General features: G+C 38.1%; 1 pseudogene; it reads right to left on the reverse strand.

The window, feature by feature from the left end:
- Positions 1–2,862: 2,862 nt before the first annotated feature.
- Positions 2,863–15,124, reverse strand: LOC106077484 (mitochondrial sodium/calcium exchanger protein-like; annotated as a pseudogene).
- Between the last annotated feature and the right edge of the window lie 12,371 nt (positions 15,125–27,495).

Consider the following 27,495-nt stretch of genomic DNA (forward strand, 5'->3'; position numbering starts at 1 on the left):
TTGGAGTGTTTTTTTTTTAAATTTAGTTTTGTTTAGCATTTAACTAGAATGAGATATTTTTAATCTGATTCTCCTTTTCTGATGAAAAAAAAAATCTTACTAATGAACAGTTGTACAAACCTGAACAGCTCATTTGTGGGCATTGATGCGTAACTACCAGAATAGTACACTGAGCCTTATTGTATACCAACCTCCTCCCTACCTCTGTACCGTGACCCTCAGGACTGTAGGATAGTGTGTTTAACATTTCAGGCGACAGACAGGATTTTAAAGAAATTGAATGTTTGTACTTGTGGAAACTATTACATGTATAATGCCTTTCATCTATAGACTCTAGCTAGCGTATTCCGTACGTGCTGAGCCTGAGTCTAACTTTCCATGGGAATACGAGGGGGGCGGTTTCCTGTGAGAGATGTCAGGTTAGATGTCAGGTTCAGAGCCGGTTTTACGACTGTGCAAGACTGCATCGACTTTTTAAAAAAAAATATAACAATTTTAACCAAAAAAAAGAATGTTGAAGATAAGAAAGAAATGAAAAGTAGACTGACTAAATTTAAAAGTGTATCTCTTTCTTCACAATCAGGACATACTTTTCAGTGTATAAGTGTATGACATACAAGAATGGAGAAGGATGCGGACTCCACAAAAATTCTGTCCAGGGACTACAATTATTAAAATCAAAATCTGGCCAGGTTGGCATTCGAAAAAAGGTCGCTCAGCTCAAACAGAATCCCAAATTTTGGCTTCTTTTCGACGTCTTATCAGCCAGCATCTCTTTTTTTTTTTAGAAAATAAATAAAACAAATCAAACTAACATTTAATTTTTATTCCCCACAAGGGAAGTAACGGCGCAATGATTGAATAATTAAAAAATCGTGATCATGTAATAATCAATGCAACTATTACGTTTCGTTATAATCACATATACAAATAGAAGATGTCATCAAATAATAAACTGAATAATAAGACAATAAACTGAAAGACACAAATAAATGATGTCCATAATTAATACATTTGGTGAAGTTAGAGCAGAGTTAGGGTTATGTTTTGTGATAGAAACAGTGTGTTCCCTACATACTGGTCTTTACAATACTAGCCACATACGAACAGCATTCATTCCTACCTGGACATTTATATAGTAACTAATGAACAAGACTTATATAACTAGAGATACACTATAACAGTATAGATGACCAGACATACACTGTAACAGTATAGATGACCAGACATACACGTATGTGTAATAGGAGGGAACCATTCATGACAGACTTAATGAGTTAATCCTAACAAGGGCAGTCAGAGCGTCTGTATTTAAATGTAATCTGTTATTTGTAAAGTGTTTTACATGTTTCGTATGTTCCTTCAGAGTCAAAGATAATTTCCTTCCTAGCCCAAACCTTTCGTAGGACAGCGGGGGATGGGAGCGGGCAGGGTTTGAACCCGGGACCACAGAAAGACAGCGCGCAAACCACACAACCATAATGGGAAAATGTAGAGCCGGTGCCTACCACACCCTCTATTGCTTAATAATGAGTTTACACTTTATTTATTGAGTTGCTGTGTGGTGTGTGGTTGAAAGCAAGATGAATACATAAGTATTAATGAATACTTCAACTATATTCCTCAATCGGTCCGTTGCAGTTCAGTTAACATTCTAAAAATAGAATCGTTACTTATATATTTATATACTTATATATTTTTTAATTTGCTATTAATGGTAGTAACAGTTTGCAACCTTGTTCACTTTGAAAGTTTGTACACACTTTGCACCCTCTTCTCCCCCTTTAGACCAATATTCTGTACTTAGTGGGAGGGGGTGTGGGAGTGTGAAACAAATTTTGTTCCCATGGTACAGGTTTCTAAACAGACGCCGATTCAACAGCAAAGAGCTTGCTAGAAAGAAAAAAAATGTGAGTGTTCAAAATATTGTATTGACAACTTCCATATTCAAGTGTTTTTTTTTAACAAAATACTTTTTTTCATCACGGTGCTAGTTCTTGCATTCTCTAAGTCTAAAGGGTTGGTTATGAATTATGTTCTATGTAATGGTATCCGATGAGATGTGTATCTCTATCCACGCGTACGAAACATTAATTCTTTCAAACAATGATTTTTGCTCTCTGTCTATCTCTCTCTCTCTCTCTCTTTCTTTCAATGTGTATATGTGCTATACAGAAATTAAAAAAAAAATGATTTATAGCAAACATGGTTAGCAGAAAGACTATTTCAACGAACAAAGTCAGACTAGTGTCTACTTTAGGATATAGTGGAATGTTTGGTATCACAAATCCAATATCACAAGTACAGCTGAAAGCACTTCAACGTTTCAGGAAATGATAAAACATGTTCCAGTCCAATGATAGGAGACGTTCTCAACACTTCTGTCATTGAACGTATACAATAGAAATAGAAATTAGTTTATTATAAGAACTAACTAATATACACACATTCCAATAATTTCGTTTCAAAAGTACATTGAATCTAAATGTATCAATAGAATTCAGTTTGCCCACTCTTCTCTCAAACTTATCATAGCCACGACCCAAATTTGTTGAGGCAGCCATGTTGTACGTATCCCTGGTTGAGAATTACTACATAAAAACATGTGAAACGTTTGTAAATTACAAAAAAACACAAAAGTTCATGAACAGTTTAGGTCAAGAATTGAATAGTCAAGAGATATTTAAATTTCTATTAGTAGAAGTCATTGGTGACTTTTTTCTGTCATGACCTATAAATAGTGAAAGTGTAAAGTTATTTTTTGTTTCACTTCGTAAATCTTTTTACTGTGGGTTTTTTTTTTTGTTCCTGAAAAATAGGTCAGTGTTATGAGAAGTTCTTGTTATTCACCTATATAGCTCAGTGTCTCGGTGGTCTGTGTTTTTCTACAATGCTTTCCTTAGCACCGTTTTTATTTCTGTCCTGTTTGTTTATAGTTTTATGTGCCAGGTTTTTAGCCTCAGAACGGACGGAAGTAAATAAAATATTGCAGACTTATCCTTGACAGAAGATTACAAAGCGGCAATATTTGAAGAATGAATCACGTAACATGTTGCAGCTAAAGCTGCATTTCCATCTGTCTTTCCGGCTGTATTTCCAATAGTTCATAGGTCAAAGTTGTGAATGACATTTACTTCGATCAACACTGCCACTACAAGGAACGTGGCATAGAGGAAGAAAAGGTAGATCCCGTACGGCCTTGACATTTTGAACTTGGAGAAGGGTACAATCACCAGAGAGGACGCCAGTAAAAATCCAAGTCCAGCCGCTAGGACCATTTGTTCCAAGTTCACTTTCAGTTGGGAAAAAAAAGTAAATATTCTAAATTTAAGATCAAAACATCTACTTCAGAGACGCTGGAGATGGATAGGTCACACCCTTCGCAAGCCTGCAACCAACATAATAATTCAAGCCCTAACCTGGAACCCTCAAGGAAAGAGGAAGAGGGGACGGCCCAGGAATACATGGCACTGCGATTTGGAAGCGGATGCCAAGCAGATGAGCAAGGTGTGGGGACAGTTGGAGTGACTCGCCCAGAACCGAGACGCCTGGTTCCAGGAAGCTGTTTGGTGGCCTATGCCCCAGAAGGGACAACAGGCAGAGATAATATGAGATGATGATGAGGATGATTTAAAACTAGGGATTGATCCAATTAATGTGTAAATTACACATAAAAAAATAAAGTACACGTAACATGTAATTAATAGATAAACCTTTAAATAATTCAAAACATCAAGAGCTTTTGGAGATTTATCGAACAAAAGAAACAATGAAATCAGAGCATTGCAGATAATTCAATAATGAAACTCAAACTGTTAGTTGTAAATGTGAATAGAGTTGAAGCTGCTTTCAAATTCAACCATCACTTAACCCTATAAGCCTCAAACATCACTTAACCCTATAAGCCTCAACCATCACTTAACGCTATCAGCCTCATCCATCACTTAACCCTATAAGCCTCAACCATCACTTAACCCTATAAGCCTCAACCATCACTTAACCCTATAAGCCTCAACCATCACTTAACCCTATAAGCCTCAACCATCACTTAACCCTATAAGCCTCAACCATCACTTAACCCTATAAGCCTCAACCATCACTTAACGCTATCAGCCTCATCCATCACTTAACCCTATAAGCCTCAACCATCACTTAACCCTATAAGCCTCAACCATCACTTAACGCTATCAGCCTCAACCATCACTTAACCCTATAAGCCTCAACCATCACTTAACCCTATAAGCCTCAACCATCACTTAACCCTATAAGCCTCAACCATCACTTAACCCTATAAGCCTCAACCATCACTTAACCCTATAAGCCTCAACCATCACTTAACCCTATAAGCCTCAACCATCACTTAACGCTATCAGCCTCAACCATCACTTAACCCTATAAGCCTCAACCATCACTTAACCCTATAAGCCTCAACCATCACTTAACCCTATAAGCCTCAACCATCACTTAACCCTATAAGCCTAAACCATCAATTAACCCTATAAGCCTCAACCATCACTTAACCCTATAAGCCGCTCGTTTTTGTTTTTTGCGTCCAAACCTGCTACAAGAGTTTCCAGAGATATTCAGCTTTTTGCGGTTATTCCCCTTAGATAAGCTTTGTTTCCCAAAAAGTATTTTGTATATTTCGCTCTTGTTTTTTTTTTAATCTATTCACTATACGTGTAATAGTGGTAGGTCTATAAATAGTACTATTAAATACTAAAAAGTGTCACGTTACATTTCCGTAGTTTATGATTTGTATTTCTAGGAATTAGAGGTTAGGACATGTCCTCTGTGAAGTCACAAAGTCAGGTTAAAACATGTCCTCTGTGAAATCACACAGTCCTAGTGAGAAACAGAGAAAACTAGGACAGAACATTGTGACTTGACTCGTGACATACACATTGACACTCACTGAGCTTGTACTTCTAACTGTAAGCAATTTTGTTTCGGTAGACCGGTGTTGATACTCAATTTTTATTACGGAATAATTTTACAAATGATAAATTGTTATGATGGAAAATTCTGCAATGCTCCTTAATCTTCGGACTTAAAGAGAAGCCTTATTATGATGGTAATGTATACATACATAGAACACTCCTCCACGCTTGATACAAGCAATGGTAAATGGAATTCCAAGACCTAAAAGGAGATCTGTTTGACAGTTAAGGGAAATAACTGTAATTATTGATGCATACACATTGTGTCTCACGTTCTTCCTGCATGAATTGTTTTGTGAAATATGTTTATCAAGGGAGCTAATTTATGTTAAATGTTATATTGTTTTTTATTATCTTCATTGTTTCCCATTTTAGAATGCCATACAGTCTTTCAATGGAAGAAATTGCAAAGGCGTTTAGACTCACAGCGTTAAGTTTACTGTGTACTGGTTCTGGTGTCCAGAATTATCAAAGTAAAACCTCTTTTTTACTTCAGTCTGGAAATAAAAGTATAGTTTCCCTTTCGAACCTTGCGATCTATAGGGCAGATGATGATAAGGTCATATGTTTCTTTGGTCAATGGTTAACGAGCAGTGTGTCATGTAGCCAGCACAGCGATCACCCGTCTTTACTTTCCCCAACTAAACTCAGGTACCCATTAGAGTTGAGTGGACTCAGAGGCGCCCTAAAGATCACGAAACTAAAAATCCCAGTCTTCACCAAGATTCGAACCCAGACCCCAGGTTCGGAAGCCAAGCGCTTAACCACTTAGCCCCCGGAAATAAGCTTATCGCATAATGAACACATCCAGTTTAGGTCATTGGTTAATATGCATGACTAAATGCATGACTAAATGCATGACGCGTACGACGTAACTTCAAGGATATTCCTTCATCAGTTTGTCATCATAAATTACATTCATCCCATTAAACACTTATATTCTTAACATCGAGTCGATTGTTTACTTTAAGCACGAAGGTACCTGTTGAATGAGATAAGGTTTAAACACAACCCTGGCATTCTTCTATTCTTCAGCCAATACATCCAACATTTAGCTACCTAATAGTTCAAATGTATACATCATATTTGTCAAGGATACTAAACAATGGGCCTCCAAAACAAGCCGAGATGCCCATCCTGGGATAACCTTGCCGTGCCATGGTGGTGTCTGCTATCAAGTCTGAAGAGATAAAACAGAGTAAAATCCAGTTAGCAAAACTATAAATGATAAAATCACGCATTGCTTAGTCCAAAACGAGGCTTCCGGTTTGCAAGCAGGTGTTTAAAACTATCTCGCCAAATTTATGGCACAAAAAAAATGTTCCAAAGTTTAAAAATATTTTTTTTTGGCGGGCAGTTTGAATAGCTAGTAGCTAGTAGCTTCATTTCCTTTTTAGTCTAAAAAACGAATTTAGAAAGATAAATAAAGCGAAATGTTATTTTGTGCATTAATAAAAGTTAAAAGCGTGTAATGTAAGGTGTACACAAGTAGTGTAAATAGCCAGCGATGTAAATTAGTTGTATAAATAAGGACAGCTTCTAACCTACCTCCAATACTGTTGCCCCAGGCCAGCAAAGTCAAGCCCAATATGGCATCCGATAAATCAAAGACAACTCATAAAGCCTTAAGAATATAAACATAAAGTTTAAAATACATGAACTTTAAGAGGCATGAACTTTAGGAGATATGAACAACAACATTTTAATACTGCAGCAGTCATGAAAGTGTTTGCAGTTAAATTCAATTCAGGCCCACCAGCTTTCATTGGGTTGACGTTTTTGAAAATGTTACAAACTTGCTCTTTAGTAATCGCCAATTCTAAGCAGTTGTTAACATTGACATCCTCAAGGGCTTTGAGTCTTAGATAATTAAAATCTTTCGTGTCGAAGCGACAATAGAAATCATTTAACTCGTTGGCCAAGGCCAATGTTTTTTCGTCTCTTGTAGCAAGATTATTTTTAATTTTGAATTGTGCTCCTGCCATTTTGTTCATGATGCCCCATGCCTGTCTCATGTCACTTGTATTAATTGAGTCTTCCAGCTTGGTGCGGTAGTTTCTCCTCCCTTCCTCAAGAACGACGTTGAGATTTCGTTGAGCAATTTTCCTTGTCTGTCCATCGCCACTCATAAATGCTCTTTTCTTTTTGATTATTTCCCGTTTTATTTTTGCGGTGACCCATGGTTTATTGTTGGGGTATATCTTGATGCTCTTAGTGCTGACACACATGTTTTCACAGAATTTGATGTAATTTGTCACTGCGTCGACCCATTCTTCCAGATTTGAAGTGGTCTCTTTGAACAAATTCCAGTCAGTGCAGTCTAGACATCCCTGTAGTTTGAGAATATTGTCTTGAGTCCATTCTTGTACGTTTTTTTGAATGATTTTTCCTTCTTTAAGTTTTGTACGGTAAGTAGGCAGCAGTTGTATTGTTTTGTGGTCCGATGATCCTAGTGGTGGCTTTTCACGAGATGTGAATGCTCCTTTGATGTTACAATAACATAAGTCCAGAGTTCTGTTTTCTCTTGTCGGACATGAAATGTGTTGATAGAAGGTGGGTAGGTCAACCTTCAAGGTGCATTTATTAAAATCACCCAGTATAATTACTGGTGCGTCCGGTGACCTTGTCTGAAACTCATGCACTACGTCAGCGATGATTGCAGCTGCAACTTCCGTTTTGGCTGTAGGCGGAATCTGACCCATGTTTTTAAATGAGGCCAAGAATAGATCTAAATATAAAACTAATTATTTATTTATTTATTTAACTGTGTCTGTGTGTATATGTGAATGATAAACATTAACAATTAGAAGAATGTAACATTTTTTACAGCTATAATTTGTTTTTTACTATGAAGCGTAATGCCGATAATGTGGCAATTATTTCATTGACTTAAAGCAAATATATGGTTTAGGCTTCATTTCTTTTCCATGTAAACAGAACAAAAGTAACATTTACCTGAAGTATGTTGACTATCTCATTAGCTATCGAATAAATCCAGATCACGGCTGCAATAAAACCCAGATAAGCAAAAGCCTGTCAATGGAAGAAAACAAAATGCTCAGATTTAGACACACAGTTGACATCACAGTAGACATCACAGTTGACATCACAGTTGATATCACAGTTGACATCACAGTTGACATCACAGTTGACATCACAGTTGATATCACAGTTGACATCACAGTTGACATCACAGTTGACATCACAGTTTCACAGTTGACATCACAGTTGACATCACAGTTGACATCACGTGTTCTGTGCGAATAGTTAGCAGTTGACAAGACATGGTCAGTTGCCAGATGGATGTTTCAGAAAGTTGGTGTCCTCAGTGCGCATTGGTGGGGTGGGGTGGGGGGAATACATTTCAAACGTCAAAAGAGACAAAATAAGAGAAAGAAAAAAGAAAACAGAAAAAAGGCAGTGGCGTAACTAAGAATTTTGCCATCATTTGGGGGTCCTGGGCTTGACCTCTTTGGGGCCGCTGCATTTTGCGTTATATTAAAAACTTAATATTTAATTTGGAACACTAATTGAGGATTTTCACATTCTCCCCACTCCCCTAGCTACGCCACTGGGTGGGGGGGGGGGGTTCTTCACATGACAGAAAGAGAAATAAGAATGGGAAAAGAAAGAAACTGAAACACAGAAAGAGAGAGAGAGAGAGAGAAAGAGCAAGAAAAAAGTGGGAGAGGGAGAGAAAATAATATAAAGATAAAAATAGAAAGAAAAAGAAAGACTGAATGAAAGAAAGAGAAAAAGAGAAGAAAAAATCAAATATGGAAAGAAAGAAAAGGGGAATAAAAGAGGGAATGTTTGAAAACAAAAAGAAAGTATTTCATGTGAAAGAAAGACTGGAGAAGTTTTTATTCAAAGTTGCCAACTAGCATTACAAAACTCACCGTATGATAAACAGGTCTGTGGTCTCTCTTGGACGTGACGTAGACAGCGACAAAGAGGACAGCACTAATGATCATGACCAGGCCATAGACAGGGAACACTGAGCCAATCTTTGTGAATCCAACTAGACCCCAACAGAAAGCATATAGACATTCAACAAATTAAAACAATCAGAGACCATAGTGTAGATTAAATGTAGATTATACTCAAAAAACAAGGGCAGCTTATCCAGTAAAACTTTCACACTTTTCACTCATCACAGGTATTACCTCCCGTGGTGAACATGGCGCACACTGGGGCCGTAAAGACGTGTACACAATTTAAAAGTTTGTTCCAGTTTCTCATCTCGTCTTGTCCATCTTCTGGCTCCTCACTGACCACTGGTACTGTCAACTTAAGCAGCAGAACTAGCGGACTCTAGAAAGTTAGCAACACAAAAAGTTATCCTGACGTAACATTCACATGATAACATAACAAGACAAGTAATTATTACATGAAATGACAAGCTATTTTAAAACATTTTTGAACTCTGTTTAAAGTGAGTTTTTCGCCCTTCTATCTCAAAACAAAATAGATAAAAAACAATATTTTTAATAATCTTTACTGTCCGTAAGGAAATGTGTCTTACAATTTGTACATTACACCAAACAAAACATTGTAACAATAAAAAAAAAAAGGATGTACATTCACACCTGACTCACTCATAATATACATGTGAAAAGTTTATTTCAAATTGTTCCTATTTAATGATTTGATTGCTAAGTGAACAAAAGAATGTTTGTGTCTGTTTGTCTTTGCTATCGATGTCTTGTATTTCCTTTGTGATGGTAAAATCCTGACCCAAAAAGTGATTTTTATTTCTAGAATCTTTTTAGTTTTTTATGAATGTTTGTCTCAAACAGCTGCCCAAATGTTAGTTTTTGTTGGGTTGTTTTTTTTTTTTTTTGCCATTGACTTTACCAGCAGCATTTAGGATTCTATAAAGTTTATTTTTATTTTTAATGCTCAGATTGCCATACCAGGCAGTGATATTGAAACTTAAAATATTGCCGATGTGAGAGTGATAAAACATAGTCAAGGCCTTTTCGCTAACATTAAAGGAGGACAGTTGTTACCAAATATACAGCCTCCCAACTCCTGGACGCCTTCTTTACCTTAAATATTTCATAAATCTTCCCAAATATTCTTCTCTCTTTCCACTCCTGGAGATCGACTGGGTTAATCTCATGCAGGAAGTCAGCAAACATGGACTTCTCACTGCACTCGTGGCTGCTGGAACGTAAGATGGGCGTTTGTTCAATCTCAATGTCCGGTGGTAGGGTCTGTATGGATTTAATCAGTGATCTGTGGGCCTCATCCTCCTCTATATCAATGACTGGTTCACCACAAAGTCCTGAGAAAATATTTTTTTGCAAACATTTTAATAGATAAAACGCATTTCTAATAACGTTTGGTGTGGATACTGAATTGTACTTTCAATACAACATTCGTATTATTAATGCGCTTTGGGCTGTGGTCCTAGTACAAACCCTACTTCGTGCCACCCTCTGCTGTGCTGCTTAAGGTTTGGGAATAGGACGTAATTATCTTAATTCCTGGTCATGTCGATCATAATTACTATAACTGATTGACTATACAAGAAGTTGCAAAGGGAAAAGATCGTCTCTGGAGACGTAAAATGCCACAGAATCAATAATTAATTAATAATCAATAAATATTTTTTAATTGATGTATGTTTTGTTAGATACAATAGATGACTGTTTCAACTTTCTACTTGATTCGAGACTGGGTGAGAAATAATGTGTTCAATTATCTAAGGGGACGTAACCCGACACATTTCGACGTATCTGTGAATACTAAAGGATTAAAGTCTCTTGTTGGTTTAAAAAAAAAATAACCAGTAATTAATTGACTATTAAGTAATGTTTGAATTGTTTCGTGTCTTTTCTATACCAATGAATGATTGCGCAGATTTTTAATTTGATCAGATAATTCGTGTGGGAGAAATAACGTGTACAAACATTTTACCAGACAGACAGAGTGAGTTGATATAAGTTTTGTAATAATAACTTAACTATAGTACAGTGGTTCTCTATTTGTTTACCCAGGGACCCTTTTATCAAGTCAAAACTTCCTTATGTTGGGAAAGCTATAAAAAAATGTAAAGTATATTAGTAAGAAATTTTGAATAAAAAATAGCTGAGGGAGTGTTTATTGAAATTATAACTTTTGTTTAAAATAAACTGTAAGTGTATTTATACCAGGCTCAGTGAGCACAAATGTCGAGTCTGTTTCTTTTATTTGTGACGATGTTAATTGCGGCAATGAAATCACGTTGTAACAAATACGAAGACTTGAAAGCCGTCAACAACTTCCGTACACTGACCCATAACGCAGGATATAAAATTGGAATCTGCTTTTTTAAACCAGACTTTGTGGTCTCCTTGTTCAAACATTGATTTAAGTTCCTCGTTTGTGGATATTTCAATATTCTGCTCCTGTATTACTATGAACTCATCTGTGCTTGGGATCTGAGTTTGTCCACGTGCAAAAGAGTTCAACACCCAGTCATGAATATCCAAATTGAAGAATGTCTTCAAATCTATCTTTTAGGACGTCATAGAATAGTACGTCATAGACATATGGACAGTGGTGAGTAGCGAGTTGATAATTATTCAAATTTTCCCCTTGTAACCTATGTTTTATATATTGTTACGAATCTCACTATCCAGGCTCTCTGCAAACTGCACCATACACCACCAACTTAAAGAACTTGACAACTCAAGGCTCCAAAGTAACGTAACACTTTAATAGTTGAATAAATAACAGCCAATACTGTACAATTGGCAAGTACACTGTACAAATATCTCTCCGATAACACCGTTCCGCCGTATCAACTCTTGCACTGGCCTCTCCGTCTCGTTCCGGGACTGGGTTCAACAGTTCAGGACTGACTTCACACACTAGGCTCGTTGTGTCGGACTCGATCGCAGACCAAGATCAAGACGCCAGTCGTCTCAACTGTACTTGACAGTACTCCGAACTGAACCGTCGTCGTAATGCTCCGTACAGAACCACACCGTTGAACTGTGCTGTAGTCGACCGGACTGTAGTGAACCGGGCTGTAGTGGACCTTCTGTCGTGAACCGTCTTGACTGCGACACCTCCGCTCTTTATATAGGGTCCCTGCTGGCCTTCTAGAACCGGACGGAACATCGCTCGACGTTTCTAGCTTCGTCACATGACTACATCCCTCGTGACGCTCCTGAGCTCTGTTCACGACGGCGATCCTTCCCGAACCGCCGTGTTGACACTCGTCTCGGCTGACCGTCGTAGCTCGTCACGGTTGACCGCTCGTCTAGCGCTGGCCTGGGACGATTTGAGTCCACTGATTACACACAAACCATTACCCCCATCTGTGCCACCACCAGGTTTATAACAATATTATACACGAATACTGCGCTCATACTTAACCTTTCTCATTTAAGACAATGCCTTGCATTTGCATTTATATGTATGTTCAAGCGTGCTATTATCTAAAGAAGTTTTAGAGAAATCAAAGTGTGTAACGACTATATTAAACTTACTAGATAGGAGACTTCCAGTCTGTCTGTTTTTAAATTTCTGATTGACGTAGCGACCAATAACGACAACGAGGACGTAGAAGACATACAATATTATAAAACCTGGTGAAACATAGAGTGAAACATCATAGTGAAACATAGAGTGAAACATCATAGTGAAACATAGAGTGTGACATCATAGTGAAACATAAATGTAACATCAAAGTGAAACATAGATTGTAACAATATAGTGAAACATAGAGTGTAACATCAAAGTGAAACATGGAGTGTAACATCATAGTAAAACATAGAGTGTAACAATATAGTAAAACATAGAGTGTAACATCATAGTGATACATAGAGTGTAACAATATAGTGAAACATAGAGTGTAACATCATAGTGAAACATAGAGTGTAACATCATAGTGAAACATAGAGTGTAACAATATAGTGAAACATAGAGTGTAACAATATAGTGAAACATAGAGTGTAACAATATAGTGAAACATAGAGTGTAACAATATAGTGAAACATAGAGTGTAACATCATAGTGAAACATAGAGTGTAACATCAAAGTGAAACAAAGAGTGTAACAATATAGTGAAACATAGAGTGTAACATCAAAGTGAAACATAGATTGTAACAATATAGTGAAACATAGAGTGTAACATCAAAGTGAAACATAGAGTGTAACATCAAAGTGAAACATGGAGTGTAACATCATAGTAAAACATAGAGTGTAACAATATAGTAAAACATAGAGTGTAACATCATAGTGAAACATAGAGTGTAACAATATAGTGAAACATAGAGTGTAACATCATAGTGAAACATAGAGTGTAAAATCATAGTGAAACATAGAGTGTAACAATATAGTGAAACATAGAGTGTAACAATATAGTGAAACATAGAGTGTAACAATATAGTGAAACATAGAGTGTAACATCATAGTGAAACATAGAGTGTAACATCATAGTGAAACATAGAGTGTAACATCAAAGTGAAACATAGAGTGTAACAATATAGTGAAACATAGAGTGTAACAACAAAGTGAAACATAGATTGTAACAATATAGTGAAACATAGAGTGAAACATCAAAGTGAAACATAGAGTGTAACATCAAAGTGAAACATACAGTATAACATCATAGTGAAACATAGAGTGTAACAACATAGTGAAACATAGAGTTTAACAATATAGTGAAACATAGAGTGTAACATCATAGTGAAACATAGAGTTTAACAATATAGTGAAACATAGAGTGTGACATCATAGTGAAACATAGAGTTTAACAATATAGTGAAACATAGAGTGTAACATCATAGTGAAACATAGAGTGTAACAATATAGTGAAACTTAGAGTGTGACATCAAAGTGAAACATAGATTGTAACAATATAGTGAAACATGGAGTATAACATCACAGTGAAACATAGAATATAACATCATAGTGAAACATAGAATATAAAATCTTAGTGATACATGGAGTTTAAGATTATAATGAAACATAGAGTATAACATCATAGTGAAGCATAGATTATAACAGCATATAAAACGTATGCTACATGTAATGTAGCTATGTGCTATGAGGGCTACACTACTGTATAATTAATCTTGTTAGGTACTTTGACACTAATATACAGAAACTCACCAGCGGCTTCCAACTGAGTAATCTTCTTGTCCCAGAGAACGACCCAGGCCCAGTAGCAGGCGGCCAGATAGAAGATGACGTCTCTTATAAAAGGCCGTTCCATACATTTAAAAGTTTTAATGATTGAAATAGAGCCGGCCACAACAGCTGTCACAAAAACACCAGCGCCTGTAATCATATATAGACAGAGCAATGAAATGTGTGGTCGTAGCCTTAACATCGCATTATTCAGAACAAATAGCTGTACCACCTGTACCTTCGAGGCCCTAGTTTTGTATCCACAATTATGACAATTAAACTATAGATAATAAAGTATGTACGAACTAAAGATTAATGGCTTAACGCCTTGTTGAAGCTAATTATGTGTAGTTTATTAAAATAGCGTGGATTTTCGCTATCTTGACCTGTTATGTTAAAGATTACCAGATTCTTTGAACTTTCCCGTGAGGTTTCAAACCTGTGTGGGTAAAACTGGAACATACAAGTCCAGAAGTAAATAAGTTTCCCTTTCAGACCTTGCGAATTATAAGGCAGATGATGTAATGTTCATCTGTTTCTGTGGCCCTCAATTAATGAGGGTGTGATGTGACCAGCACAAATACCAACCACCTTTACTTTTCTCTAATTAATGCCAGATACCCAGCTGGGTGGACTAAGAAACACCCTGAAGATCCCAAAATTGAAAATCCGAGATTTGAACCCAGGAGCCCCTGTCCGGAAGCCAAGCGCTTTCACTCAGCCAAAGCCCCTCCCTATAACTATATAGTTCTACATAATCAGGCCATAAGGCAAAAAAAAAATTGTCATCATTATAGAAAGTAATTGAATATTTTTGTGATTGGGCCCTGGAATGTTAAGGTAGATAACTTTGAGAAATAGAGATATAGGCTTAGATGCTCAAAGCAGACGACATTATTAATTATCATATTACCAAACAATGCTCCAACGGCCAGCCCAGCGTCACCTTCTTTGGCATTTCCGATGGCGGCTATAGCAGAGAAAATGTCTGGGGCTCCGTTTCCAAACGCCAAAAAAAGTAACACCTTTATCTCAGTTAAGGAACTTTTAGACATATTTGTTCTATAATGTAACATTTACAATCATGTAAAACAGTAGAGTACAGAAAGTGGGACAGAACTTCGGAATACAAAACTATTACTGAATACGTAGTAGCCTACACACCAATTACTTATTCTATAGCAGTTATTGATTACATAGCTAATATTGATCAAATTTCTATTAGTGATTACAGGGCCGGATTTAAGTATGCGGAGGCCCCGGGGCAATATTTTTGTGGAGGTCTCTACACTCTTTCGAAAACGTTCTTGAAAATACACTAATGAGTAATATATATATATTTATATCTGAAAGCAAGCGTTATATGTTCATAAATATTTAATATGTATATTTTAGTTTTTAACTCTTTCCCTCCGTAATTATTTTTGCACATTCAGACTGAATTCTTCATTTTGCTCATTACTATTTCACTACCATATCATGAGTAAGCTTCAATAGCTTTGTTCTTTAGGATTAGAAAATGTTTTATTTAGTATAGAATTAAAGGGGAATGCATACTCCTTCTATGCAACATAAAGTAAAGTTTTTAAAATTAAATTTCATTTCATGTGGTCAAATCAACGATGGTATCGTCGATTAGGAGAGAAAGAGGTAACGAAAAGTATATGTGTTTGAGTTTGTGGAGGTTAATGCCCTTGGCCGTAAATCTGGAGTTTTACCGGTATTTACTTATGCCGAGCATGCTACAACTACAAGTGGATACTTCTTAATCACTTGACATTGTTACCACCCGACGTAAGATTTAATGTGTTAGCGGTAAAAATGCGAAAAATACCATCAACGTTTCTGAAACGTCGAGCCTCCGATATATGTTTCTCTTTTGTGAAGGCCCCTTACTAGTGGACTACCTGAGCTGTAGCCCCGCCTGCCCTGCCTTAAATCCGGCCCTGACTGATTACATAACTATTTCTGATTGCAGGACAATACTGGTAAGTAAACTATATCCTTCGTTCAGACAGGAAGGGCTCGTTAGCCTACCCACTCAAAAGAATCCAAACCTCTGCTGCCTTGCAGCTATACCCAAACATGGGAAAGTCTTTTGGGGTCAACCCTGAAGGAAAATTAGGTCTTGGTGACCGTTGGGCAGCTTGCAGCACACAGTGCTACACCTTGGTACAACCAGCGACATCAGGTAGTTGAAGTTGCTTTGGAATCATTGCCTGTGTGTAGGGTTTCAACTGTATGGCCGATATAATCATTGCCTGTGTGTAGGGTTTCAACTGTATGGCCGATATAATCATTGCCTGTGTGTAGGGTTTCAACTGTATGGCCGATATAATCATTGCCTGTGTGTAGGGTTTCAACCATATGGCCGATATAATCATTGCCTGTGTGTAGGGTTTCAACTGTATGGCCGATATAATCATTGCCTGTGTGTAGGGTTTCAACTGTATGGCCGATATAATCATTGCCTGTGTGTAGGGTTTCAACTGAATGGCCGATATAATCATTGCCTGTGTGTAGGGTTTCAACTGTATGGTCGATATAATCATTGCCTGTGTGTAGGGTTTCAACTGTATGGTCGATATAATCATTGCCTGTGTGTAGGGTTTCAACTGCATGGTCGATATAATCATTGCCTGTGTGTAGGGTTTCAACTGTATGGCCGATATAATCATTGCCTGTGTGTAGGGTTTCAATTGTATGGCCGATATAATCATTGCCTGTGTGTAGGGTTTCAACTGAAAGGTCGATATAATCATTGCCTGTGTGTAGGGTTTCAACTGTATGGCCGATATAATCATTGCCTGTGTGTAGGGTTTCAACTGTATGGCCGTTATAATCATTGCCTGTGTGTAGGGTTTCAACTGTATGGCCGATATAATCATTGCCTGTGTGTAGGGTTTCAATTGTATGGCCGATATAATCATTGCCTGTGTGTAGGGTTTCAACTGTATGGTCGATATAATCATTGCCTGTGTGTAGGGTTTCAACTGTATGGCCGATATAATCATTGCCTGTGTGTAGGGTTTCAACTGTATGGCCGATATAATCATTGCCTGTGTGTAGGGTTTCAACTGTATGGCCGATATAATCATTGCCTGTGTGTAGGGTTTCAACTGTATGGCCGATATAATCATTGCCTGTGTGTAGGGTTTCAACTGTATGGCCGATATAATCATTGCCTGTGTGTAGGGTTTCAACTGTATGGCCGTTATAATCATTGCCTGTGTGTAGGGTTTCAACTGTATGGCCGATATAATCATTGCCTGTGTGTAGGGTTTCAATTGTATGGCCGATATAATCATTGCCTGTGTGTAGGGTTTCAACTGTATGGTCGATATAATCATTGCCTGTGTGTAGGGTTTCAACTGTATGGCCGATATAATCATTGCCTGTGTGTAGGGTTTCAACTGTATGGCCGATATAATCATTGCCTGTGTGTAGGGTTTCAACTGTATGGCCGATATAATCATTGCCTGTGTGTAGGGTTTCAACTGTATGGCCGATATAATCATTGCCTGTGTGTAGGGTTTCAACTGTATGGCCGATATAATCATTGCCTGTGTGTAGGGTTTCAACTGTATGGTCGATATAATCATTGCCTGTGTGTAGGGTTTCAACTGTATGGTAGATATAATCATTGCCTGTGTGTAGGATTTCAACTGTATGGCCGATATAATCATTGACTGTGTTTAGGGTTTCAATTGTATGGCCGATATAATCATTGCCAGTGTGTAGGGTTTCAACTGTAAGGCCGATATAATCATTGCCTGTGTGTGTAGGGTTTCAACTGTATGGTCGATATAATCATTGCCTGTGTGTAGGGTTTCAACTGTATGGGCGATATCTTTCCGACATTTTGATAATGCTAAGGATTTTATCTCACTAGTTACGAGATGAACCATCTATATATATATTTAATTCTCTTCACGGCTCAACAGTCTGAACAACAAGAAGTAAAGAAAATATCACTCTTTTATTTCTGCAAGTTGGACTAGAGTTACCCCATGTAACTTTAGAGGCGAAAAAAAAAGAGGGAGGGGGAGAACAACTAGTATTCGTTATAAGAATTTCTGTTTGAATTTTGTATATTTAGATTTTGAATTCATGCTCTTTGTTTCAAACTTAGTTTTATTTGTGTTAGGTTTCAAAAAATAAACCAATAAACCCGGATAAAGTCACTCATAATGGCGCCTGGCTGAAAATGTTCTTAAGAGCGACTTATTAAGTCAATGGGGGAAGCGAAAACAGAGAATGGCTCCATTGAAATGGTCGGAGTTACTAAAGGACTAAATAAAAAAAGTATTTAGACTTTTTAAATGTATATTATTATGAATTTAATGAATTTCCTAAAAAAAAAAAAAAAAAGTAAAGTTCCCCCTTTCAGACCTTGTGGTCTATAGGGCAGATGATGTAAAGGTCATCTGTTTCTGTGGCCTACGGTTAACGAGGGTGTCATGTGGCCAGCTCAACGACCAACCGCCTTTACTTTTCCCCAACTAACGTCAGGTACCCATTAGAGCTGGGTGGACTCAGAGGCGCCCGAAGATCCTGAAATTAAAAATCCCAGTCTCACCAGGATTCAAACCCCGGACCCCGGTTCGGTAGCCAAGCGCTTTGTCCCTCTGCCACCGCGCCTCCATGCATTTACTAAAGACGCAATTAAATCATCAAAAAGAAAAAAACAATTAAATTAAAAAAATAAACAATCCTTTTTTAACAATCTGTATCCCGCTGGCGTCTCTTGATAGCTGTTTCCCTCAATTCGTCAGTTCACTAATAACATATCTCCTATTTCACCAGTGTCCTTCTATTCGACTCACCAAATAGTTGAACATGGCAGTGTGGTCTATTTAAATCACGAGTATCTACCGATATAGCAGACGACAGACAAATATGGGAGATAAGAATGTTTAATAACAACACGTGGCCGTGTTTTGGCCTGATGGAGGTCAGACAAGTGGTAGATAGGAAGGCGTTGAAATAGTCTCCCTTGTCATTGGCAATAATTTGTTGACTGTAAAAAAACTTAAAACAAAGAATCTCCATCCAATGTTAGCAAGTCGACACAAGGTTCTGTTAGAGTCCCTTTAAGAAAAACACTAGAGAACCTTCCGGTCTGCTACTATATTTCCTGTAATACGGAATCCCATCGTTTTTCCATTATGATTTCAACAAATGTATGAAATTAAAATTAAGTTTCGAATATAGAAATTTTACAGAAAAAGAAACCAGCATTCAATCAATGAAAAAGGGGTCGAAATTGTGCTTTTATAATTTTTTTTATTGTTTTTATATTGGTTTCAGTTGAGTTTCATATTGTTGGATATAAAACTCACTTTGTCTGTCTTCTTGGATCAGTTGAAACCTTGATAATTATTCAGTGTAGACGACAATAAACGAATAGGAGGCGGCCTAGTGCGTGGGCCCTTGACAAGTGTCATATGCGGGGCCCTATATATATCGTATCACATCACGCTAACGGGCTTGCGCGCCTCTAACGCTGTTGGCGAAAATGTTGCTTCGTCTGTACTCCCAAATCAAGTTGTTTCTATTTTTTTCCGTCTGACTCTTTGTCTGACTCTTTGTCTGACTCTTTGTCTGACTTTGTCTGACTCTTTGTTCCTTGAATTTCTCTCTAATATGTCCACCACACAATGAAATATAAGAGACATCTGCTCCTTGTGACTTGCAGTCCAGGATGACAAAAAAGATATTTAGCAAGTTTGATTTGATCACTAACTTTCTCTTTTACTTCCGATGCCATCAGGTCCATAAGCTCGTTTTGAATCCTATTCCCGATTTAATGGTCATGAGCCTCGACGTACTTAATTAGTTGAAGACGGTTGAGTCGAATGGGCCAGCAACTCAGGTTATTCTCAATCAAGCCTAAAATTGACCGCTGTTTGACGCATAAAACTTAACTGTTCTCCCAAGCAAAGCTTGCTGTCAAGACTGCGCGACAATGCAGCTATTCTTTTGTAACATGTTCTAGCGTTATAGTATCCATTATCGCTCCGCCTCCCTATAAAAATCAATGCCTACAAGGCGGTGGTTTTCTCAACCCTTCTATATGGATCTGAGACATGGACACTATACAGAAAGCAACTAAGACTACTTGAGCGCTTTCACCTAAGATGCTTGCGCTCCATCATGGACATACGGTGGCTAGACCGCACTACAAACAGCGATTTCTTTGCGAACGCCAGTATGGAAAGTATAGATGGACTTCTTATGGTCCGACAGTTACGCTGGGCAGGGCACGTGTCCCGTATGGGAGACGAACGTGTGCCAAAAGCAGTCTCTTTTGGTGAGCTAAAAGGTGGTCGACGTAACAGAGGTGCCCCACGGAAACGCTTCAAAAACCAGTTTAGGTGCCATATTGCCTTGGCTGACATAGAAATATGCACCTGGTTGCATGCGGCCTCAGAACGAGACAGCTGGGGTCACTCACAAAGGCCGGGCCATACACATTTGAGACCAAAAGAAAATCCGCTGCCGAGGACAGACGCATACGCCGAAAACAAAATCTAATTCGACCACCTGCGGAAAATGGTTATGTTTGCCTTGGATGTGGCAAAATATGTAAGTCACAGCTGGGGCTGCGCAGCCACGGAAAATACTGTATTCCTCACTAATCTTCGGACTCGAACAAGCCTTATTATAGCCTTATAGTATTCATTGTGCTACCATTGGACATTCTCAGAACTCAATCCAACCACGCTGACACACACTTAGCGTGATTCACAAAAACATCTTGCTGCCCAAGTGTATTGCCAAGATGCTTCCAATGGCAGTAGTTTTTGTTTGCTAAGTGGCCTCCAGTAGATATCGTGGCAAACAATGTACAAGAAAAACACAAAACTCTGGTCTTTGGTCTTTGGTATAGAACAAGAACATAGTGTGAAGCTACAGTAGTTCATTGACTTTCGCAGATCAGACTTTCGCGGAAAGGTTTTAAAAAAACAATACTCCCACGGAAGTATTAAAAACCTGTCTTTACCGAAACAGAAAACCAGAAATACCATGTTTAGAACTTACATAATAATAATCATTTCAAATCATATCGTATCAAATATCCTAGTCTATCAAAACTGATCTGGTTTTCGAAGTTGACGATGACAATGGAGTCTCCAATCGCGGGGCCCCCTCAAGCGCGGGGCCTGAGGGTGGCGGGGGGGGGGGAGGTTGCTCCTCTTGCCACCACCTAGGGCCGCTTCTGACACGAATAAACAGAAAAAATAATAATTACTGGTAATTTTTTTTGTTTGATACTGTGACAGGTGGGGAAATGTGACGTGTGTTTGGCGCGTTTAATGTCTAGGGGATGATTATTTTTAATGCTATCACACCCCCACTTATCAGCATATGAAACGGGAGCAGACACGCAACGAGACAAAGCAATGAAAGATAGATACAAAAGTTAAAAATGAAGAATGTTTATTTACATAAATATACATATAAGAATAAAAGGGGGGAGGGTTTGCATCTATCTCTAGTGAATAATATGTTTAATCATCACTCTTGCACCTAATAAGAGAGTATGTCACTTTGTCCTCTGACTTAGCTGGTATTCCTGTTGATGTCGCAGCTGGCTGTGTCCTGGCTTGAGGTTCTGCAGCTGGAGGTGGCGCTCTAGCGGATAGAGGGACGCCGGTGATATAGTTCTTGTGGAGTCTCAATCACAAGTTCTAGTATCGGTAGTGGGCACAGTAGGGCGGGTGGCCGGCTACCGTGGGCACAAGGTTACTGCGGGCAGAGCTGATCTGCCGTGGGCAGCGTAGTTGACAGGATATGTCCAGTGAGTTGCAGAGGGTTGGCGTAGCTATGACGTCTCGCACAGACCTGAGTCCATAGGGACGTCGCACCTAATAAGATGACAGGTGGGCTGTCGAATAGGCGGGCAATGCCGATAGCGCCAAGTGGCAGAGTTGAGTAGATCTCAGTAGGCAAGTGCAGTGCTGAATAGCACTGAGCACAAATGCAGGTAAATAGATCGTGGATCCAATTAATAGATAGGCAGGTAAATAGGCAATAGGCAGACACCTGAGGGAGGCTGCGGATAAATAAAGACAAGTTAGGACATGTCTCTTATACATCTTATCGATGCCCTCGACTGAGGTGCATTCGTCAGATTGGTAAAATTGCTTTAGAGCACAAGGGGGAGGTGATGACAAATGGGATTTGGAAAAATAGATGACTGATAGTAGCAATATCAAAATGTACATAAAAGGGGAAATAATAATATAAGAATGTACATAGAAGGGGAAATAATAGTCTCAAATAAACAACACAGGTGGATAGAGAAAGAAAAAAGGGGGGGGGGTGAATTAGGCGGTGGTCAGCGATCCTGACGGTATGTTTACATATGACCGTCGATCGAGAACAATGGAGCGCGCTTGAATGGAGAGTGTGTCCGTTCAAGCGGGGTAACTCTCATAAGAGTAAGATTAGTAAAGGGGAGATAATTCATATCTCTTCTCTAGACGCAGTATCAGTGCGCTAGTAAAATTGTCAAGGCGGCCAACCGAGATAAAGGAGATAAAACAAGATATACAAATATATACATGGTTGCATCAACGATCAATTGAGCAACGTAGCATTAATAGATTAATGCAATTCATAAATAAATACATAGGACATGTTTATGTTTTCTACTTACGCCAGTGAGAAATACACAATGCACTAATTAAATATAAATGAACTAGGCAAAATACACATGATAAAATCGAATGGAAATAGCACAAAAGTAATTAAGATGGAACTTGTGATTAAGTTCGGCTTACCACCAGGTATTCCTCTAGGAGGGAGAATAAATGATATAGTCCAGACTCGATCGACAGCGATAGAGGAGTGAAAGGGTCTGGCTTGATTTGAATCTACTTATATACAGGCCTGGAGAATGTGGGCGGACACAGGAAATGTCCTAGGCTAAGAATTATCTTACACGTGGGTGGATTTGACTCGAGGTGGGAGCCGCACCTTGGAATATCACGCGGTGTGTTGACCAGGGTAATCTCTTAGATCAAAGAGAGACGTAGGAAAGAAGGGGTGGGGGAGGAGTGACTTGCATTCCACACAAGGTGGTGTCCACTGCGGCTGTCAGACATCCTGCCGATAAGATCAAAGAGTCTGTACGTATCTTTGCCCCGGTCAAGGGAAGATATGTGAAAGGACGCGCCTTAACTATCTCCAATGTGGTCAACTAAGTCTAGCCTGGAGCGGAAAAGGTGTGGCGGGTGAATAATTTATGGGTAGGATGGGGAAATAATTAAAATAAAATAAATAAATAATGAAAATATATAATTAATGCTGTGATAATTTAGAGTGACTCTGACAGCGAGTTTTTGACTTGTCACAGATACCAGCAAAGGAAATTAATCATTCAGTATCCACATATATAGATAAATATGTACGCTTTTTTTTGCCCCAAGACAATTGAATTCTTTCACCCACACCCATTCTCGGATCAAGTTGAAACTTTAAACCATTATTTATTGTACCTAACAAAATCAAATTAAAAAAATTAACCAATCAATCAATTAATTATTGATTATTAATTATTTAGTTTGATATCGAAAAAAGAAAAATAACTTCTACATTATTGAGATATAGGTAAGCGTAAGATATATAGATGTAAGTGTGGAGCTCTTCCCCTTGTTTAAATTTTGCTTATTTCATAATTGTATGACTCTGTAGGCTTATATTTTTCTGGGGAGAGAGAGAGGGGAGTCAGTCACGGTAAGAAGTCGACCCAATGAATTAGTTGCTGTTACTTAAATATCAATCAAGCATGTTGATAAAGTCAAAAGGATATTGCCACATTGTGACTCAACTTTAAGTTCTGGGAAATGACCGCCAAAGCTGGACAACAACTGCGAAACAAAAAGACTCAAGATTAAAAAAACATTGTGCACACATTAGAAAAACGTCATAATACAAAAAAAAAAAGAAAACCAAAACAACGCGATAGTTCTGGTGAGAAAAGTTTACAGCAACCAGAGATCATAAAATGTTACTGATACTTACGCATGTTTAGTAGCTGTCATTGCAGGTTTCTGTAGTGTGTATCTATTTCGTCTATATTGTGTCTAGAGTGTGTACAATGTTTGTCTATAGTGTGACTGTGGTATCTCAATTTTGTCTGTGGTGTGTCTAGAGTGTGTACAATGTTTGTCTATAGTGTGACTGTGGTATCTCAATTTTGTCTATAGTGTGACTGTGGTATCTCAATTTGTCTATAGTGTGACTGTGGTATCTCAATTTTGTCTATAATGTGACTGTGGTATCTCAATTTTGTCTATAGTGTGACTGTGGTATCTCAATTTTGTCTATAGTGTGACTGTAGTATCTCAATTTTGTCTATAGTGTGACTGTGGTATCTCAATTTTGTCTATAATGTGACTGTGGTATCTCAATTTTGTCTGTGGTGTGTCTGGAGTGTGTACAATGTTTGTCTATAGTGTGACTGTGGTATCTCAATTTTGTCTGTAGTGTGTCTAGGGTGTGTACAATGTGTGTCTATAGTGTGACTGTAGTATCTCAATTTTGTCTATAGTGTGACTGTGGTATCTCAATTTTGTCTATAGTGTGACTGTAGTATCTCAATTTTGTCTATAGTGTGACTGTGGTATCTCAATTCTGTCTGTGGTGTGTCTAGAGTGTGTACAATGTTTGTCTATAGTGTGACTGTGGTATCTCAATTTTGTCTATAGTGTGACTGTGGTATCTCAATTTTGTCTATAGTGTGACTGTGGTATCTCAATTTTTGTCTGCGGTGTGTCTAGAGTGTGTACAATGTTTGTCTATAGTGTGACTGTGGTATCTCAATTTTGTCTATAGTGTGACTGTGGTATCTCAATTCTGTCTGTGGTGTGACTGGAGTGTGTACAATGTTTGTCTATAGTGTGACTGTTGTATCTCATTTTTTGTCTGTAGTGTGACTGTGGTATCTCAATTCTGTCTGTGGTGTGTCTAGAGTGTGTACAATGTTTGTCTATAGTGTGACTGTGGTATCTCAATTTTGTCTATAGTGTGACTGTGGTATCTCAATTTTGTCTGTGGTGTGTCTAGAGTGTGTACAATGTTTGTCTCTAGTGTGACTGCGGTATCTCAATTTTGTCTATAGTGTGACTGCGGTATCTCAATTTTGTCTATAGTGTGACTTTAGTATCTCAATTTTGTCTATAGTGTGACTGTAGTATCTCAATTTTGTCTGTGGTGTGTCTAGAGTGTGTACAATGTTTGTCTATAGTGTGACTGTGGTATCTCAATTTTGTCTATAGTGTGACTGTGGTATCTCAATTCTGTCTGTGGTGTGTCTGGAGTGTGTACAATGTTTGTCTATAGTGTGACTGTGTTATCTCAATTTTTGTCTGTGGTGTGCTTGGAGTGTGTACAATTTTTGTCTATAGTGTGACTGTTGTATCTCAATTTTGTCTGTGGTGTGTCTAGAGTGTGTACAATGTTTGTCTATAGTGTGACTGTTGTATCTCAATTTTGTCTGTGGTGTGTCTGGAGTGTGTACACATTTTAACTATGGTGTGACTGCGGTATCTCAATTCTGTCTGTGGTGTGTCTAGAGTGTTTACAATGTTTGTCTATAGTGTGACTGTGGTATCTCAATTTTGTCTGTGGTGTGTATGGAGTGTGTACAATGTTTGTGTATAGTGTGACTGTTGTATCTCAATTTTGTCTGTGGTGTGTCTAGAGTGTGTACACATTTTGTCTACAGTGTGACTGTGGTAGCTCTATTTTGTCTGTGGTGTGTATGGAGTGTGTACAATTGTTGTCTATAGTGTGACTGTGGTATCTCAATTTTGTCTGTGGTGTGTATGGAGTGTGTACAATTTTTGTCTATAGTGTGATTGTGGTATCTCAATTTTGTCTGTGGTGTGTATGGAGTGTGTACAATTTTTGTCTATAGTGTGACTGTGGTATCTCAATTTTGTCTGTAGTGTGCCTAGAGTGAGTGTAAAAATTGTGTCTGAAGTTTATCGGTTGTGGTTCTGTGATTGTTTCTGTATTGTGTCTGTGGTGTGTCAGTAGAGTGTCTGCAGTGTATGTATTGTCACTGTATGTCTCTATAAGTATAGAATAGATTATTTGCCCTGTCTGCCCTTTCTTAAATCCGGCCCAGGATCTAGATCTATTACAAATTTAATTTCATAACTGATCCAAACTAACGGAGACAATAACACTTGATATAAGCTTTATTTTCTTAAAAAGTATTTTTTTCTTGTTTTTACCTCCGGTGACTGGTAATTGGTCTAAGCTCATATCCTTCAATGTATCAATGGGAAATATAGAGTACGTAAAACATACGTAGATTAAAGCAAGCCTAGGTTTTGTTAGGCACCTAGTTTATATTATTAGTTAGTAAGAGCCGCACCATAGAAGACGTATATTGAACGGTACTAGTGACGCTTGGGATATTTTGGGTTAGAGACTGGAAAATCAGTTAGCGATAGGATTCTCTTGGGTAAAGACGTGTTTTATTTGACAGAGACTCTGACTGTGGTCTTTTATTGGATTAAACTTATTATTCATTGTTCATCAGTGTTGACCACATCTTTTCACTTGTTAAAATAGATGTGTGTTATCTTTGTGCTGTTGTTTAACTACATTGAATACACCCGAACAAGAAACCCAAACGCTTGCTGAGTAATTGATTGAAATCTAACAAACATCTACAGTTGACTTCAGTGGAGGATAAACATCCATCTCAGTTTATTTTCCCCAAATTTACATATTACTGAATTTCTGCTTGAGATCAGTGGGGCCTTCTGGTTTATTTAAAATGTTTGACATGTTGCGGATGTTCCTTCAGAGGACGATTATCTACTTCCTAGTCCAAACCTCCCGCAGGACGACGGGAGGGGGGGGGGGCAGCGGGCAAAGTATGAACCCGGGACCATCGACAAGTCCTAACGACAGTCCAGCGCGCATACCGCACGACCAAGCACCCATCCAACAAAGTTGATATTGGTAACATGTTGAAGCTGTGAAGTATTTGTCCCTGAGTTCAAATCATTTATTTCTTCACTAATTTGAAATAGTTTAAAGCATCATGCAGTACTAGGCATTAGAAAAACTTTTTGACATCATTTAAACTAGCACTGATTGTATTGATAATTAATCTTTAAGGAATCCAAAGCTCTTAGATTGGGCCCACAATGCATAGTGAATGTTTATATATTCTGTGTACAGATATTGGTGATTACATGATTAGTTCTGGTGTTATTAAGCTAATCGGGAACTGAATTGCGCATGCGTGTACTTGTGGACCAAATTTTCGCTAAGCAAAGAACCAAAATGTCAATACATTGAACGACAGTGTCAAAAATGAAGTACAAGACAAAAGTGTATTGATCAAAATTTCAGGCAAAAGCAATTCTTTATGAATTTCTTTATTCATAACAAA

This window comes from Biomphalaria glabrata, chromosome 12 (assembly GCF_947242115.1).
Source record: "Biomphalaria glabrata chromosome 12, xgBioGlab47.1, whole genome shotgun sequence".
Taxonomy (NCBI): Eukaryota; Metazoa; Mollusca; class Gastropoda; family Planorbidae; genus Biomphalaria; species Biomphalaria glabrata.